The sequence below is a fragment of the Nomascus leucogenys genome, chromosome 6 (genome assembly GCF_006542625.1).
Source record: "Nomascus leucogenys isolate Asia chromosome 6, Asia_NLE_v1, whole genome shotgun sequence".
NCBI lineage: Eukaryota > Metazoa > Chordata > Mammalia > Primates > Hylobatidae > Nomascus > Nomascus leucogenys.
The window spans coordinates 13,587,291-13,605,713 of NC_044386.1; positions in this window are offsets into that span (position 1 = coordinate 13,587,291).

An 18,423-nucleotide genomic window follows, 5' to 3' on the forward strand; every position below is an offset into this window, starting at 1 on the left:
AGCAAGACTCTGTCTCAAAAAAAAAAAAAAAAAAAGATTCCTTGTTTTTATTTTGTCAAAAATCAGCTGGGACTATTTATGTAGGCCTATTCCTGGGTTCTCTACTCTGTTCCATTGATCTATTTATCCCTCCACCAATATCACACACACAGTCTTGATTACTGTAGCTATATAGTGAGTCTTGAAAGCAAGTAGACATCCCCCCACTTTATTTTTTTCAAAATTGTTTCTGCTAATCTAGTTCCTTTGCCTTTACAAATTTTACAATAGCCTTGTTTATATCTACAAAATATCTTTCTGAGATTTTTATATGCATTGCATTAAATCTGTGTGTCCATCTGGGGAGACCTGACATCTTTACTATGTTGACTCTTCCAATCCATGAATATGGTATGTCTCCATTTATTCATACTTCCTTTGATTTCTTTCATCAGTAGTTCTACAAGTTCATATATTGTATATGTTTTATTAGAATTATGCCTAAGTACTTCTTGTTTTAAACAATTATAAATATTTATTTTGAATTTTGGTGTTCATGCATTTATTGCCACTATATAGAAATACAGAATACAGTTGATTTTTGAATGCTCATCTCTTATCCCACATATTTGCTGAACTGAATTACTAGTTCTAAGTATTTTTTGTAGATTCTTTTGGATTTCGATTTTCCTTTTTCTTTCTTTCTTTCTTTTTTTTTTTTTTTTTTTTTTTTTTTTTTTTTGAGATAGAGTCTCGTTCTTGTCGCCCAGGCTGGAGTGCAGTGGCACGATCTAAGCTCACTCAGCCTCCACCTCCTGGGTTCAAGTGGTTCTCATGCCTTAGCCTCCCCAGTAGCTGGGATTAATGGTGTGCACCACCACGCCCAGCTAATTTTTTTGTATTTTTAGTGAAACAGGGTTTCACCATTTTAGCCAGGCTGGTCTCAAACTCCTGACCTCAGGTGATCCTCCCACCTCAGCCTCCCAAAGTGCTGGGATTACAGGCATGAGCCACCGCACCCACCCAACTTAGTATTTTTTGACTTTGCAATGGGTTTTTTGGAGCATTAAATGCATTTTCAACTTATAATGTTTTTGACTTACGGTGTTTACCAGGATGTAACGCCATCATAAGTTGAGGAGCATCTGTATTTTCTCCACATACATTTAGAAACACATCACACAAGGTTGTATGTTTTCACCTCCACCATCAAACTTAATTTAGAAAACTAAAGAGGAAAAAGAAAATGTATTTACCCATACATTTCCTCTTTCCATTGTTCTCTCGTCCTGATTTTCTGAGATTGATTCCTTTATCCTTTCCTTTCTACTTAGAGAACTTACTCTAGTCATTCTTTTAAGGCAGTCCTCCTGGCAACAAATTCTTTTAGTGTTCCTTCCTCTGACAGCATCTTGACTCCCCCTTCATTTTTGAAGGATATATTTTGCTGGGTATCAAATTCTGACAGTTGTAGGGGAGGCAGAGATTACCTCCAATCCTCCCTCTCCTTTTAGCTGTTAGTGAACTCTTCAGCTGGCTCTAGAAACCACACTGACCCCAGGAAGATTAACAAGACAAAAGTATACAAATTTTATTAGTTTTACATATATGTGAGGACCTTTGCGAGAGAGTTAAGTGCAAAGATATGGCCAAAGCAAGATGCTTTTATACTTTTTAGACAAAGGATGATAAATTTGAGAAGAAATGACAGGCAGGATAAAGAAAATCTGGGCTGGGCATGCCAGTAAGTCCAGCATTTTGGGAGGTTGAGGCAAGAGGATGACTTGAGGCCAGGAGTTCAAGACCAGCCTGAGCAACATAGCAAGACCCCATCTCTGAAAATATATATATATATTAGCTGTGTGTTGGCATGTCTTGTGCTTAGCTACTTGGGATGCTGACGTGGGAGAATCACTTGAGCCCAGGTATTCAAGGCTGTAGTAAGCTATCTTAACCTCCTGACCTCAGGTGATCCACCCACCTTGGCATACCAAAGTGCTAGGATTTCAGGCGTGGCCACCATGCCCAGGCTTTTTTTTTTTTTCTTCTGATATAGAGTCTTGCTCTGTAGCCTGAGCTGGAGTGCAGTGGCAGATCTCGAAGGCTGTGGTGAGCTAGGATTGCACCACTGCACTCCAGCCTGGGTGACAGAGCAACACCCTGTCTCGAAAAGAAAATCTGGCAGAGGAAATAAATTTTCTAAGGGAGTCGCTAGGAGATATATGTGGAGGGGTGTGGGTATAAGACAGGTGGAAGGTAACGGTTACTTCATTAAGTATGTTTATTCAGGTTCATTGCAGCCTCCAATTCCAAGCCTCTATTGATAAGGGCTATTTTCTTGCTCTGGCATGGTGACAGTACCCCTCCCAGAGGAATCTTTATGGCTTACTATGTGCAGAAAGAGAAAGATCAGCTCGTCCTTTCTGAAACTACGATCCCTCTAATAACAAAGGGGATGGAGAGTCTTGTTACTGTTCAGCAGAGATGAAAGTTCTGCTTCCCCCTATTTGGGCTTCTCTAACACCACGTTGGCAGAGGTGCCCCATTACGGCTGGGTGAGGGTGGAAGTCTGGGCTCTGCACTAGTCTTTGCTGGTGGGGTAAGGGTGGGAGCCGCTGTTTTTCCTTTGATGAGTGGCTGGAGAACAGCAGTTAATGTCTAAGGGTTTTCTGTCCTGCAGGCTGCCCCTTTCCTGTGCCCTTGTCTGAAGAGAGCAAGGTTTTGTTGGGACCTTTTTTGTCTGCAGCTATGGCATTTCCACATTGCTGGCTTCTTTAGCTCCATGTCTGGGATACATGAGGCAAAAAGAAATCCCAGCGAACCCACCATCCTTGGGGTTTCTCGTCCCTGAAGCCCCACACGAATCTGCTGTCTTCACCTTGCAGAGTCTCCTTATGTTTGTTTCATAGGTAACATTGAGCTGTTCCTTGTAGGTAGTGGGAGGAATAGGAGAGAATATGTCTACTCCATTTCCCAGAAGCAGAAATCCAGCATCGGTGCTTCTTTTTCTATTTGCTAGTTTTAGGATTATGTGACGTTGATTTCCTGAGATAGGTATAAAACAACTGCTTGATCTTGTTTTCAAAAGGGATCAATTGTATCAGTTATAGAAAGGGTAATCTACACAACCAATAACTGTCAGAATGTAAGTTCTTTGCACATTTCACTGTCTTGTATATTTTCTGCAGATTCATTTCTTGCCGACGTCTTACTTAACTACCAGTAATAATATTCGTCTACTATTCCACAATAACCGAACCAGAATATCCAGAAAAAGGTAACTGATGACAGATGGTAAGTAAGAGACTGGCCAGGCTACCAAGAGCCAGTGGCCTGGGCAGGCCCTAGCCACTCATTGCAGAGCGGTCCATGAGGCAGGATCAGAGGGGATGCAAAGGCCAGAGGGGAAAAGAATGGATCCAAATAACTTCTGAAAGAGGGGATTCAATGAATTGTCTAACAGAAGTTCTGAAAGAACCGAAAAAAGCAAAGAGAGAGCAGGATTTCCAGGCAGTGAGCTCAGGTTAGGTCCAGGTGTCAATTGCTCTGGCAACAGCAAATGGTGGCAGAGGACTGCATAATTCTCACGTAATTTGAAGCAACAGAATATTTGCTTCCACGAATATCTTTCTCCACTGGCCATTTCTTATTTACAATTCAAAAATTGTACCAGGGTTTCTCTTTCAGGATGTGTCCACCATCCTATTGAAGTTCAGGGGCTTGCGTTCAGGACTCCTGAGATTCCCAGAGCATTTTCCTGCTCTAGGAAAGTCAAACAGTTTGCAAGGCAAAGTCTCTTGTGAAAGTCCAAGAAGATCGCATTACTGGGTATATACCCAAAGGACTATAAATCATGCTGCTATAAAGACACATGCACACATATGTTTATTGCGGCACTATTCACAATAGCAAACAGTTGGAACCAACCCAAATGTCCAACAACGATAGACTGGATTAAGAAAATGTGGCACATATACACCATGGAATACTATGCAGCCATAAAAAATGATGAGTTCATGTCCTTTGTAGGGACATGGATGAAGCTGGAAACCATCATTCTCAGTAAACTATCGCAAGGACAAAAAACCAAACACCGCATGTTCTCACTCATAGGTGGGAATTGAACAATGAGAACTCATGGACACAGGAAGGGGAACATCACACACCGGGGACTGTTGTGGGGTGGGGGGAGGGGGAAGGGACAGCATTGGAGATTCACCTAATGCTAAATGACGAGTTAATGGGTGCAGCAAAACAACATGGCACATGGATACATATGTAACAAACCTGCACATTGTGCACATGTACCCTAAAACCTAAAGTATAATAATAATAATAATAAAAGAAACAATGTAAAAAAAAATCACCTACAAAAATAAAAAATAAATAAAAAAATTTTTAAAAATCAAAAAAAAAAAAAAAGAAAGTCCAAGAAGAGTAGAGGCTTTAAAACTAGTTGCCTTGTTTATAATTACTGCATATTTAATAGAAAACATATGCCTGTCTGCTCCATTTTTGAAGGTTAGAAACCTCTTTTACTCAGCTTTATCCAATCCATCCATTTCTTTATGATTACATTTTTTAAACTTTTATTTTAGGTTCAGGGATTCACGTGCAGGTTTGTTAATACAGGCAAACTCCTGTCAGGTGGGGTTTGTTGTACAGACCATTTCGCCTCCCAGGTACTAAGCATAGTACCCAATAGTTATTTTTCCTGATCCTCTCCCTCCTCCCACCCCTCTCCCTCAAATAGGCCCCAGTGTCTGTTCAAATTCCCTCTTTGTGCCCATTGGCTCTCATTATTTTGCTCTCGCTTATAAGTGAGAACATGTGGTATTTGGTTTTCTGTTCCTGGGTCAGTTTGCAAAGAATATGGCCTCCAGCTCCACCCACGTTCCTGCAAAAGACACGATCTCGTTCTTTTTTATGGCTGCATAGTATTCCATGGTATATATGTACCATATTATCTTTATCCAATCTGTCATTGGTGGGCATTTAGGTTGAGTCCATGTCTTTGCTGTTGTGAATAGTGCTGGAGTGAACATTCACATGCATGTGTCTTTATGGTAGAACAATTTATATTCCTCTGAGTAAACACCCAGTAAATGGGGTTGCTGCGTCGAATGGTAGTTCTGTTTTTCAGTTATTTGAGGAATCGCCAAACTGCTTTCCACAATGTTTGAACTAATTTAGACTAATTTACACTCCCACCAACAGTGTATAAATGTTCCCTTGTCTCCACAACCTCACCAGCACCTGTTATTTATTGACTTTTTTTTTTTTTTGAGACGGAGTCTCGTCTGTCACCCAGGCTGGAATGCAGTGGTGCAATCTCGGCTCACTGCAACCTCCACTTCCTGGGTTGAAGCGATTCTCCTGCCTCAGCCTCCTGAGTAGCTGGGACTACTGGCATGCGCCACCACACCCAGCTAATTTTTGTTTTTTTAGTAGAGATGGAGTTTCACCATGTTGGACAGGCTGGTCTCGAACTCCTGACCTCAGGCAATCTGCCCACATCGGCCTCCCAAAGTGCTGGGATTACAAGCGTGAGCCACTGCGCCCGGCCTATTTATTGACTTTTTAATAATGGCTATTCTGACTGGTGCGAGATGGTATCTCATTGTGGTTTTAATTTGCATTTCTCTAATGATTAGTCATATTGAGCATTTTTTCATATGCTTGTTGGCCGCATATATGCCTTCTTTTGAAAAGTGTTCATGTCCTTTGCCCACTTTTTAATGACGTTGTTTGGTTTTGGTTTGTACATTTGTTTAATTTCCTTATAGATTCTGGATATTTATTAGACCTTTGCCAGGTCTACTATATATTAACACAGTTTGCAAATATTTTCTTGCATTCTGTAGGTTGTCTGTTTACTCTGCTGATAGTTTCTTTTGCTGTGCAGGAACTCTTTAATTTAATTAAATCCCATTTGTCAGTTTTTGCTTTTGTTGCCATTGCTTTTGGCATCTTTGTCATGAAATCTGCCAGTTCCTGGGATCAGAATGGCATTTTCTAGGTTGTCTCCCAGAGTTTTTCTAGTTTTAGGTTTTACATTTGGGTCTTAAATCCATCTTGAGTTAATTTTTGTATATGCTATAAGGAAGGGGTCCAGTTTCAATCTTCTGCATATGATGAGCCCGTTATCCCAGCACCACTTATTGAATAGGGAGTGCTTCCCCATTGCTTGATTTTGTCAGTTTTGTCAAAGATCAGATGGTTGTAGGTGTGTGGCTTTATTTCTGGGCTCTCTGTTCTGTTCCACTGGTCTTTATGACTACATTTATCTTCTATTAATGTGCATCTACAGGAAAGTGTATGTCAGAACAAGTGACATTAAAACAGGCTTCTGAGACACGCCCTGTTGATAATTTGAGAATTGCCTACACTGCTGGATTGTTAAGATATGCTAATGACCTGGTTTCCATATTTATTTTTAAATGTTTACACCAAAAGAGAAAAGATGCAAAGTATCACTTTTTTTTTGCAAACATGAAAATTACCTCCAGCACTAAGCTCTCCAAGCAGTTATCACAGTGGGCAAGCCAAAGGTGTGAGAAGATCAGTGTTCCTTGATTTGCTTTCTCAATTTTATGGCCAAATGCACAAAATAGGAAACAGACATGAGAGGAGGCCTTAGAACTGTGCAGGTGTGACTGGGCATGGTGGCTCACGCCTGGAATCCCAGCACTTTGGGAGGCTGAGGTGGGCAGATCACCTGAGGTCAGGAGTTTGAGACCAGCCTGGCCAACAGGGTGAAACCCCGTCTCTACTAAAAATATAGAAATTAGCTGGGCATGGTGGCAGACGCCTGTAATCCCAGCTACTTGGAGGCTGAGGCACGAGAATCACTTGAACCTAGGAGTCAGAGGTTGCCGTGAGCCGAGATTGCACCACTGCACTCCAGCCTAGGCACTAGAGTGAGACTCTGTCTCAAAAACAAAAACAAAAACAAAAAAAGAACTGCAACTGTGTAGATGTTGATTCACTTTCCGGTACTTCTCTGGAGCACTGGATTTTTCTTTGAGACCTCTTCTCCCCTGGGACTTCCTTAGGCCGAAACCCTTGGTCACCTTCTCTAACAACATGAGCTCCTTCCCTAGGTGACCTCAGCTCGTCTGGTGCCTTTGTATGTGCATTGGTTGCCTGTGGAATTGTTACAAATCACCACAAATGTGGTGGCTTAAAACAAAAGAAACTCCCTAACAGATGCGGAGGCCAGTACCCAAAATCAGTATCAGGAGGCAGAAAGCAAGGTGTCTGCACAGCCATGGCCCCATCCCTTCCTCTTCCAGTGCCCGGTGGCTGCTGTTGCTCCTTGGCATGTGGCCACATCAGGTCAGTCTTCAAGGCCAGCATCTTCAGTCTCCCTCTGTTCCTCTTCACATTGTCTTCTGTGTCAAACCCCCCTCTGAATCCCTCCTCTAAGGACACTTGTGATGACATTTAGGGCCCAGCCGGATAGCCCAGTGTCTTCTCCCTGTCTTGAGATCCTTACGCACATCCACCAAGACTCTTTCTTGCCATAGAAGGTAAGTAACCTTCACGGGTTCCAGGGATTCAGCTGTGGATATCTTCTGGGGCCTCCCAAGCCATCTCTGTGCCAACAATTCCTAACTTGATGGCTCTAGCACACGCTCCTGTGCCCCAGGTCACTACCCGCTCTACATGGACGTCCCAAATGCGTCTCTCCTGATTCCCAGAGGGCAGCCATTGACCCAGATGCTGGGCCAGAAATTTATTAGCCATCGTCCTGCCTCTCCCCTACTTTCTGCCTTTCATCCAGCTCTAGGTCCACCTTCAAAACGACCCCTTCCCCACACCCCCACACTCCAGGGCCCCCTGTGTCTGCAGAAGCCTCTGACTGGGCTCCCTTCTCCCACTTCTGCACATTTTCACTCCGTTACCCACTCAGCAGCAGGGTCAGCATGAGAAAGGGGAAACTAGATCACGTCCCTTTCTGCCTAAACCTCATGGGGCCCAGCGTGGCTGTGAGGACCCCAGCGGGGCCCTGAGGATGTGGCTGTGCTGTGCCTGCCCCGCCCCACGTGTTCTCTCCTCAGTCCTCCACTTCACACTGCTGTCTCCTCTCCACATGATCCCCTCTCTACCCAGACACCCTGCTCCCCCAGTCTTGACCCGACTGCCTCCTTATCCTTCGATGTTCCTTATCCTCAAATGTCCTTGAAACAAAGGCCCCCCCTGACTCCTCACCCCCTCAGGAGTGCCCCTTTAGTCTCTCTGACAATCCCCCTCTTTACCTGTGTTGCATTCCCTATTTTCAGTGATGCGTTTGTGGCTTGCTAGTTTCCTATCTGTGTCCCTCCTAGACTATAAGCTCCATGAGGGCAGGAATCTTGCTTGTCATACTTATCACTCTTCCCAGCACCTCCTGCCCAATAGATAGTGACTCCCTCACAGCTTCAAGAAGTCCACAGTATGAAAGGAGAATTTTTTTGTTTGGTTGGTTTTTGGTTTTTTTTTTTTTTTGAGAGGGAGTCTTGCTCTGTTGCCCAGGCTGGAGTGCAGTGGCACCATCTTGGCTCACTGCAACCTCTGCCTCCTGGGTTCAAGCAATTCTCCTGCCTCACCCTTCCAAGTAGCTGGAATTACAAGCGCCCGCCACCACACCCAGCTAATTTTTGTATTTTTAGTAGAGATGGGGTTTCACCATGTTGGCCAGGCTGGTCTCAAAGTCCTGACCTCAAGCGATCCACCTGCCTCGGCCTCCCAAAGTGCTGCGATTACAGATGTGAGCCACCAAGCTGGCTGAAAGGAGGTTTTAAAGGAGGCTACAGAGGAATATACCAATGGCCAAGCAGCAAACATTAGTGCATAATCAATAAGGTCTCTTCTTGTGGGTTCCTCTGCCCTTCTTGAGACCCCGTGACATCCTTCCTGGGCACTCAGCCCGAGCTCCACAGATTTCCCAGAAACTCCTTTTGTCCACCTGGACTCCTTCAGTCCTGTCCTTTCATCCACCTGGGGCAGAGCTCTTCATCTGTTGTCTGCCCCGGACTCTTTCAGGTGGTCAGGGGGCCATGGGGGACCCAACAGAGACAGGGCAGGCTGACCCCATCAGGGGTAGAAGACAATACTTCCTGCTCTGCCCCTGTGCTCCGTTCCCAACACACAGATACGTACATCTGAATACCCACTGCTGCCAAAGGGAAATGCATTTCATTCCATATTTTTAAAGTGAATGAATGAATGGAGTCCACTGTTAGAAATGAAATTTTAAAATGACCATATGGAGGAATGTACCAACTGGCCAAACACGAAAAGTTAGTGAATAATATACAAAATCATTTCTTGGAGGGTGGGGGTGGGGGGGTGCAGGGATTGCCACCTGTCAATCAGGGTCCTTTTGGAAACGGATGGCCCACCCACCTTGGGGAAGTTGAGAGTTTCAGAAAGGGCCATTGAAAGGTATGGACAGGGATATCAGGGTTGGCTCCTCCCATGTGCTGAGGGCAATACATTTTATAATCCTCCCTTCCTCCCTCCTTCCCTCTCTCCCTCCCTCCTTCCCTCCCTCCCTCCCTCCTCCTGCTGGTGCTCCCATTGGCCAATTCCAACCAGAAGCCAGAGGACAGGAGAGTCCCTTGATGAAGCCCTCAGGTTTCAGCCTCTAGGGCAGGGAGAGGGACACAGAGTGCATCTGAGGGACACCAGGAAAACAGGAAAGAGCAGACAGATGCAAGTATGACACCTATTAGAATAACCATCTCCAGAACCCTGATACCACCAGATGCTGGTGAGAATGTGGAGCCACAGGCACTCTCATCCATTGCTGGTGGAAATGCAAAAGCGTACCGTCACTTTGGAAGACAGTTTGGCAGTTTCCTACCAAACTAAACATACTCATACCATACAATCCAGCAATTGCCCTCCTTAGTATTTACCCAAAGGAGCTGAAAGCTTATGTCCACACAACCTGCACATGAAAGTTTATAGACTTTATTCATAGTTGCCAAAACTTAGAAGCAACCAAGATGTCCTTCAGTGAGTAAATGAATAAATAAACTATAGTACATCCAGACTCCAGACAATGAAATATTATTTGGCACTAAAAAGAAATCAGCGTCAAGTCCAGGTGCTGTGGCTCACGCCTGTAATCCCAACAATTTGGGAGGCCAAGACAGGTGGATCACTTGAGGTCAGGAGTTTGAGACTAGCCTGGCCAAAATGGTGAAACCCCGTCTCTACTAAAAATACAAAAATTAACCGGTTGTGGTGGCGCACACCTGTGGTCCCAACTACTCAGGAGGCTGAGGCAGGAGAATCACTTGAACCCAGGAGATGGAGGCTGCAGTGAGCTAAGATCCCACCACTGCACTCCAGCCTGGGCGACAGAGTGAGACACTGTTTTAAAAACAAACAAAGAAAAGAGATGAGCCATCAAGGAAGGAAACTTACTATTACTAAGAAAAAAAAGCAATCTGATAAGCCTACATATTGTATCATTCCAACTATATGACACTCCAGGAAAAGCAACACTTTGGAGATAGTACAGGGGTCAGCGATTGCCTGGGCTGGGGCGATGGAAGGGTAAATGGACAGAGCACAGGATTTTCAGGACGGTGAAACTACTCTGTAAGATACTATAATGATGATTATGCTTAACTTTGTACATCTGTCATTGTACATTTTTCAAAAACCATAGAATGTACAACACCAAGAGTGAACCCTAATGTAAGCTATGAACTTTGAATGATAATGATGTGTTAACGGAGGTTTGTTGATTGTAATAAATGTGCCTCTCTGGTGTTGCATGTTGACCATAGGCAAGGCCATGCCTGTCGGGGAGAGGGCAGGGAGAGTTTGGAAATTCTATGTATATTCTGCGCAATTTTGCTGCTCTAAAAAATAGTCTTGTCCAGGCACAGTGGCTCACACCTGTAATCTCAGCAATTTGGGAGGCCGAGGCAGGCAGATCACTTGAGGTCAGGAGTTCGAGACCAGCCTGGCCAATATGGTGAAACCTCGTCTCTACGAAAAATACAAAAATTAGCCGGGCATGGTGGCAGGCACCTGTAATCCCAGCTACTCAAGAGGCTGAGGTAGGAGAATCACTTGATCCCGGGAGGCGGAGGTTGCAGTGAGTCAAGATGGGGCCACTGCACTCCAGCATAGGCAACAGCGAGACTCCATCTCAAAAAAATATAAATAAAGAAATAAAATCTCTTTTTAGAAAAAAATAACGCAAGCATGAGCATATTGGATCCCAGAAATGGCAAGAAAAGGTAGAAAGAGACGGCACTCCAAAGCTCTTCACAATGCAAACTCAGGGAATTCTACTAAATGAAATGATCCTCTGTGCCTGTAATTCTTACCCAGATACAATTCTAGGCCACATTCATCTTAGTTCTGGGAGTGGCTTTCTCTCTCCAAGCTTCCCGAAACTGATGAACACTCCACAAAGGGCTGCCAGGACTGGCACACCAGGAATAGCCTCCCTCTCCTTCCCTCTGGGCCTCACCTTAAAGCCCACAGCAGCTCCTCGTTCAACCCCAGTTCCTTCCCGCCTCGTCCCTCTTCCCATGGCTAGGCCAGTGTGAGTCCAGCACAGGATGTCTGTCCCCAGGAGCTGCGGGGCCCCTGCCCCCTCTATGCCAGCGCACACCAGCCTCTGCCCCAGGCTGCAACCCACCCCTCTATGATCCCTTGCACTTCACACCCGGAGGCCTATTTCAGACCCAACTCCAGCAAAGCCCAGCCAGGACAAATTTTTCAGTGGAAAAAGAAGCCAAACTTCAGCAGGCTGAGTTCAAACCTGTGGTTCAAAAAGACTTCCACCACCTCCCCCTAGCTGGCTAGCAAGGGAATTCCAGTTCCTTTGACTTCAGCGGCTGTAGACCTCTGGGAAAAGCTCCCCCATCCCTATAGCATTGCTTGAACAGGACAGTTTGTTCACAGCTCCCCGTTTCCTTGGGACCACAACCCAGCTTAGAAGTTGGGATCTGCTGTGCTCTGCTGAGGTGGAAGAATCATGGGTCTTGTATTCATCCTAACCCTGCCAGTAAACCTCCTGAAACTGCCTTCCAAGCGTCAGAGCAGCCCCAGCCATGTATCACATGTTGATCCTGCAGGCACAGTGGCTCTGCAGGTTGTTTTCAATGAGGACACCAGCTTTGAATGTTATATTTGTGTTTGTGTTTTGTTTGTTACTTGTTTCTTTTTTTTTTTTTTTTTTTTTTGAGATGGAGTCTCACTCTGTCACCCAGGCTGGAGTGCAATGGCAAGATCTTGGCTCACTGCAACCTCCACCACCTGGGTTCAAGAGACTTTCCTGCCTCAGCCTCCCAAGTAGCTGAGATTACCGGCGCACACCACCACACCTGGCTAATTTTTGTATTTTTAGTAAAGATGGGGTTTCACCATATTGGCCAGGCTGGTCTCAACCTCCTGACCTCAGGTGATCCGACCGCCTCGGCCTCCCGAAGTGCTGGGATTACATCCGTGAGCCACCACACCTGGCCTGTTTGTTACTTGTTTATATGAGTGATCTAAAATTCTTAAATGTTTGCTTTAAAAATCGCCATGTTTGAAAAAAGATTTTTTATAGAGCTAGTCATTGTTTTGCGGGTGCTGGGAAATAAGAGCATGGGTTTATTAATTTAAAAAAATTAAGATGCATAACACCAAATGGAAAAGACCATCTCCCTGCAGTGGGGTCCATATGCATCTTAATACGTAACACTGCCCTTCCCTTTGACATGGCATTCAGGAGAACCAATCTGTCCTAGCGTCAACTTTAGTTGGCATTTGGTCTTTTGCCAGGAAGGCTGGCAGTCATCTCTTAGTTAAATGACCGATATTATCCAGGCCGTGAGTGAAGACATTGCCTGGAATATAAGCAAATTAATTCCAAGAAAAAAAAGCTTGAGCAAATAGCTTCAGTTTCTAAAATAGAGACCTGGAAATAAGTTTTCATCCATTAGAAGTTTCCTGCACCTACTCTTTTCTAGCCTCGTCTCACCCCAGGGGGAAATTTTTGCTCGCTCCACCCAGCAATAATCACCCAGCAATAGTCATAGTGATTGAGCTCTGCTCCATGATCAGAACAGACAGATCCTGGGCTTGGTGTTGAGCACAGTGGCATTAAAGTCCTAACTCTGGGCAAGAATTTCCAACTCCCTAGCATTGATTACCTATTTGCTCCTCACATCCTAAAATGCTCCCAAGTTTGCTTGCCAGGCAAATCTAAAGATGTTTCTATAGAATAATTTTTTTTCTTTTTTTGAGATGGAGTCTCACTCTGTCGCCCAGGCTGGAGTGCAGTGGTGTGATTTCAGCTCACTGCAACCTCCGCCTCCCGGGTTCAAGTGATTCTCCTGCCTCAGCCTCCTGAGTAGCTGGGACTACAGGCTCACGCCACCACGCCCAGCTAATTTTCTATGTTTAGTAGAGACGAGGTTTCACCATGTTGGCCAGGATGGTCTCAATCTCTTGACCTCGTGATCTGCCTGCCTCAGCCTCCCAAAGTGCTGGGATTACAGGCGTGAGCCACTGCACTCGGCCTATAGAATAACTTCTAAGAAGGATTGAGAAATTGAGGCCAAGGAAATATCATGAAATATCTTCTCTATCAATGTTTCCTGGTGTTCCAAGGCAGTCATGTTTCAAGGAGGGTGAGTAAGCCCAAACTAAGGAATATATTGCTCATTTTAACCAAAATATGTTTTAAGCCAATCGAAATGATAATCATGAAGGCGATGCTTTTGGGAGTAGTAGCTAGGGTACTTCATAAAAGAAAACTGGCTCAATTCTGATAATGTTTTTAGGAAATAAAATACCTAGGAAAATATAACAAAAACATAAAGTGTAATCTAACAAAAATGTAAGAGCTCTTCACTAAAAACTACAACATGTTGTTGAAAACAAAATTTTTTTTTTTTAAGACGGAATCTCGCACTGTTGCCCAGGCTACAGTGCAATGGCACGATCTCCGCTAACTGCAACCTCCGCCTCCCATGTTCAAGCAATTCTTCTGCCTCAGCCTCCCAAGTAGCTGGGATTACAGGTGTGTGCCACCATGCCCCGCTAATTTTTTCTGCTTTTAGTAGAGACAGGGTTTCACTATGTTGGCCAGGCTGGTCTCAAATTCCTGACCTCGTGATCTGCCCGCCTCAGCCTCCCAAAGTGCTGGGATTACAGACATGAGCCACTACGCCCAGCTGAGAAATTTTTAAAGTATTAAATAAATGGAGGGAAATACTATGTTCATAGATTGAATGGCTCAATGTTATAAAGATGTCAAATCTCCTTAAATTCACCTACAGACTCAACACAATTGCAATCAAAACCCTCACAGGATTTCTTGTGGAAATTGGCAAACTGATTCTAAAATTGAATAGAAATGCAAAGAGCATGAAAAGCCAAAGCAATCTTGAAGAACAATGAAGCTGGAAGCAATTATGCAACCAGTTATCAAGACCTATTATAAACTTTCAGTCATCAGGACATGGTGTTAATACAAGGACAGACAACCCAATGGGACAGCATAATTTGTCTTTGTTTTTTCCGGGTTGTATTAAAATTTATTTATTTATTTTTAGAGACGGAGTCTGCGTCGCCCAGACTGGAGTGCAGTGGCATGATCTTGGCTCACTGCCACCTCTGCCTCCTGGGTTCAAGCCATTCTCCTGCCTCGACCTCCTGAGTAGCTGGGATTACAGGCACCCGCCACCACACCTGGGTAATTTTTTGTATTTTTAGTAGAGTCAGGGTTTCACCATATTGGTCAGGCTGGTCTCGAACTCTTGACCTCAAGTGATCTGCCTGCCTCAGCCTTCCAAAGTGCTGGGATTACAGGCATGAGCCACCGTGCCCAGCCCAGGTTGTATTAAAATTTAAAGAAGTCATGATTGCTTGGAAGAAGATCCTAGAATTAACATCACCCTGCAAATCACTGCCACTCGGGAGAAAGGCCTGGGCTGCAGCTATAGGTCAGTGAACCATCAGAATGTTGAAGCCAGGAATGGTTAAACTTTCCTGTTAAGAAAGAAGGCAGAGAGAGTGGTAGGCAGTGGAGAGAGAGAGAGAGGGCTGAAGCCATAAGCTTGTTCAGAAAGTGATATCACTATTACTTTAAGAATATTTATTCTATTTTTTTTCATTAACTTCCTCTTGGGAGATGTATGGTTTGTACCAGCTGACTAGATTAGCATTGATTTGTGTGATCCCAGCAGTAGGCCAATACTCAAGTGTTCCTTATGCTTCCTAGATAAGAGGGCCCGATGAGCCCAGGCTGTCACTGATTGGACACTGATAATGCTAACGAAAACCTCCAAAGGTAAATCAAAAACAAACTAAAGGATCACTCAGATAGGATCAGTTAAATAAATCAAAGTACATTCATACAAGGAAATACTGTACTGTTTATTTATCAAATCAATAAAGTCATCTCTCTGCTTGGATTGGAAAAATCACTAGGATAAATAAAATAATTTTTTTGAGGCAGAGCACAAGACAGTTTGTATGGAACCCTGAATGTACGGAAGGTGTTCAAATGTTTATTTTTTATTTAACCTTCATAATGACATATAATTAATCCCGTGAATTGGTGAACAAATGGAAGCTCATGGGTTGTAGAATCTATGGCCTAAAGAATGATGATGGGTGTTTGATTCTATTGAAGTCTTACGAAGAATTTGACTGTTAACATCATCCTGCCCCCCACCCCGCCCCCCCAATCCTGGACATCTGTCATCCTCTACTCCTTCTCCTGCCCAGAATGTGGTCCCTGGACCAGTAGCATCAGCCTCCCTGTGGAGCTTGTTAAAGATGCAGAAGGTAATTTCCTACCTGGATTATTAATCCCAGCCATTATTTTCTTCTTTCAACAGAAGTAAAGATCACTGTGCTGTCTTTTTGTTGTTGTTGTTGTTGAGACGGAGTTTCACTCTTTGTTGCCCAGGCTGGAGTGCAATGGCGCGATCTCGGCTCACTGCAACCTCCACCTCCTGGGTCCAAGTGATTCTCCTGCCTCAGCCTCCTGAGTAGCTGGGATTACAGGCATGCGCCACCACACTCGGCTAATTTTGTATTTTTAGTAGAAACGGGGTTTCTCAACGTTGGTCAGGCTGATCTCAAACTCCTGACCTCAGGTGATCCGCAGGTGTGAGCCACCGCACCCGGCCCCACTGTGCTGTCTTTAACCCGTAGGATACCTGCAGAAAGCTTAGTGGTCAATGTAAAAATCAATGTGGTGAAAAAGAATTTAAGATTTCAGACTGCAGGAGACCCATCATCCATCAAACCCATGGAGATGGAAGAGAGCCGCACACAAAAGGATCCATCTGCACTTGGTCTTTTCATTACTTCATTCATGACCTTGTATTTCTATCCACGCATATCTACAGTAAATAAAGAAATAAAATGTATTTCAACCTGAAAAAAAAAATACAGATGCCAGACTCACCCCAGACCTACTGAATCAGAATCTGCATTTTATCAAGATCTGCAGGTGATGCATATGCTTAGTAAAGTCTCAGAAAGGCACAATGTGGGTGAAAGGCAACTCCACTGGCATTTGTGTTGCTGGGTCACACGAGACTCAGGATCAGGTCATTATCATCAAAAAGAAACACAAAGATGAACGCTTACTTCTCACTCGGCAATGCAGTTTTAAGAATGACAAAGATGGCCAGGCCCAGAAGTTCACGCCTGTAGTCCCAGCACTCTGGGAGGCCCAGGTGGATGGATCACTTGATGTCAGGAGTTCAAGACCAGCCTGACCAACATGGTGAAACCCTGTCTCTACTAAAAATACAAAACTAGCTGGGCCTGGTGGCACATGCCTGTAATCCCAGCTACTTGGTAGTCTGAGGCAGGAGAATCACTTGAATCCGGGAGGTAGAGGTTGCGGTGAGCCGAGATCACGCCATTGCTCTCCAGTCTGGGCAACAAGAGCAAAACTCGGCCTTAAAAAAAAAAAAAAAAAAAAAAAAAAAAAAGACAAAGCTAAGGGTGGAGAGTTAGCTGGGCATAACACAAAGCATGCCTAGTGTACATGTCCGGGTATAAATCGTTGAGATTTTTTTTTTTAAACAGGGGTTAGAAATAGAACAAAGTCAGAGTTTGTGGGAGCAGAGGTGAGTCAGGATGGACTTGGAGCCCCTCTCCCTTTGTCCTGTCTCTGTAAAGCCATGTTTCTTCAAGTGAGGTAAACACGCCACGCTTTGTTAGTCTTGAGTGATAAACAGACCAGAGGACTTATACACAGCACATCGAACAATGTCTTAAAAGAGGAAGGAGTTTTTAATCCATAAATGACAGCAACAACTTGGGAGCAAATTGAGGTCTTTAGCCAGGGACGAGACTCTCAAGAATGATGTTACCAGAATATACAGACAGCCAGGACCTCGGAAGTTAATCATAAGATGCTGGCATTCACCCCCAAAACACAGCGAAAGGCTTCTCATCCCCTCTCTTTCTCTGTCCCTTCTCTATAGAACTGGTGATCAAGTTGCTATTAAATGTTAGATAATGAAAGCCAAGTGCACAATCAAAACATCTAATGTTGAAATATCTCATTTATCAATTATAATTGGAGCTTCATGTTCTTATTTGGCAGGAAGTCCCACTAGCAGCAAGGTGTAATCTGGCAGAGGAAGTTTCTTAGAGTTAAGACAAGGAAGGAATTGAGAGACCAGGATGTCAAAAGGGGCATCAGTGTTCTTGATCAAGTCATACAGGTGGGTCTAGCGGATGGAACAGACAAGAGGAAAGGGAGAAAGTCATTTCTGTCTCCGTCTCATGTTAGGGTGATCAATTCATCCTGCTTTCTTTGGTACTTTGTCAGTTTTAATGCCCTGGAAACCCTTCAGTTCAGAGCAAACCGGAACAACTGGTCACCCTACTAACCTGTAAACTGGGAATAACTGGCATTTGTGCAGAATGGCTCCCGGGTTCCTGATGCCCAGTGACACTCTGCAGACATTGCCAGGTCTGTCTGCAAATCCACGGTGCTTGGCTGGATGCTGTTTGAAGTGCGCACTTTAGAGAAGAAAAGGGCTGGGGTGTCATTTCCCACACACAAGCCGCTAGTCCCCGATGGAAACTCTTCCAACGAAGGTTATGTTTTTGAAACCCAGCTTTTATTTGGACAAAGCCTTTTTGAAAAATCCTGGAAAATGCTTCCTGTTTTTAATAAAGGAGATCTCTAGAACATTTCCATGAGCCTTCATAGCATCTGTTTTAGTTGAGTTTTTTTTTTTTCTTTTATCCTCATACCACATTAAAAATGGAACAAAAACCAAGACATCACCCCGGCCCTGCAGGTTGTATTCCTGAGTTCAGTTTGACACCTTTCCACTAAAGAACAGAATGAGCTCAGCCCAGCCTCAGGCTACCTGGCCTGTGGTCCCTCCCAGTTTCAACAAAGGCCACACCTGGGATTGTGTGAGCCACACGCTTTTGCTTGCAGGGAACTCAAGT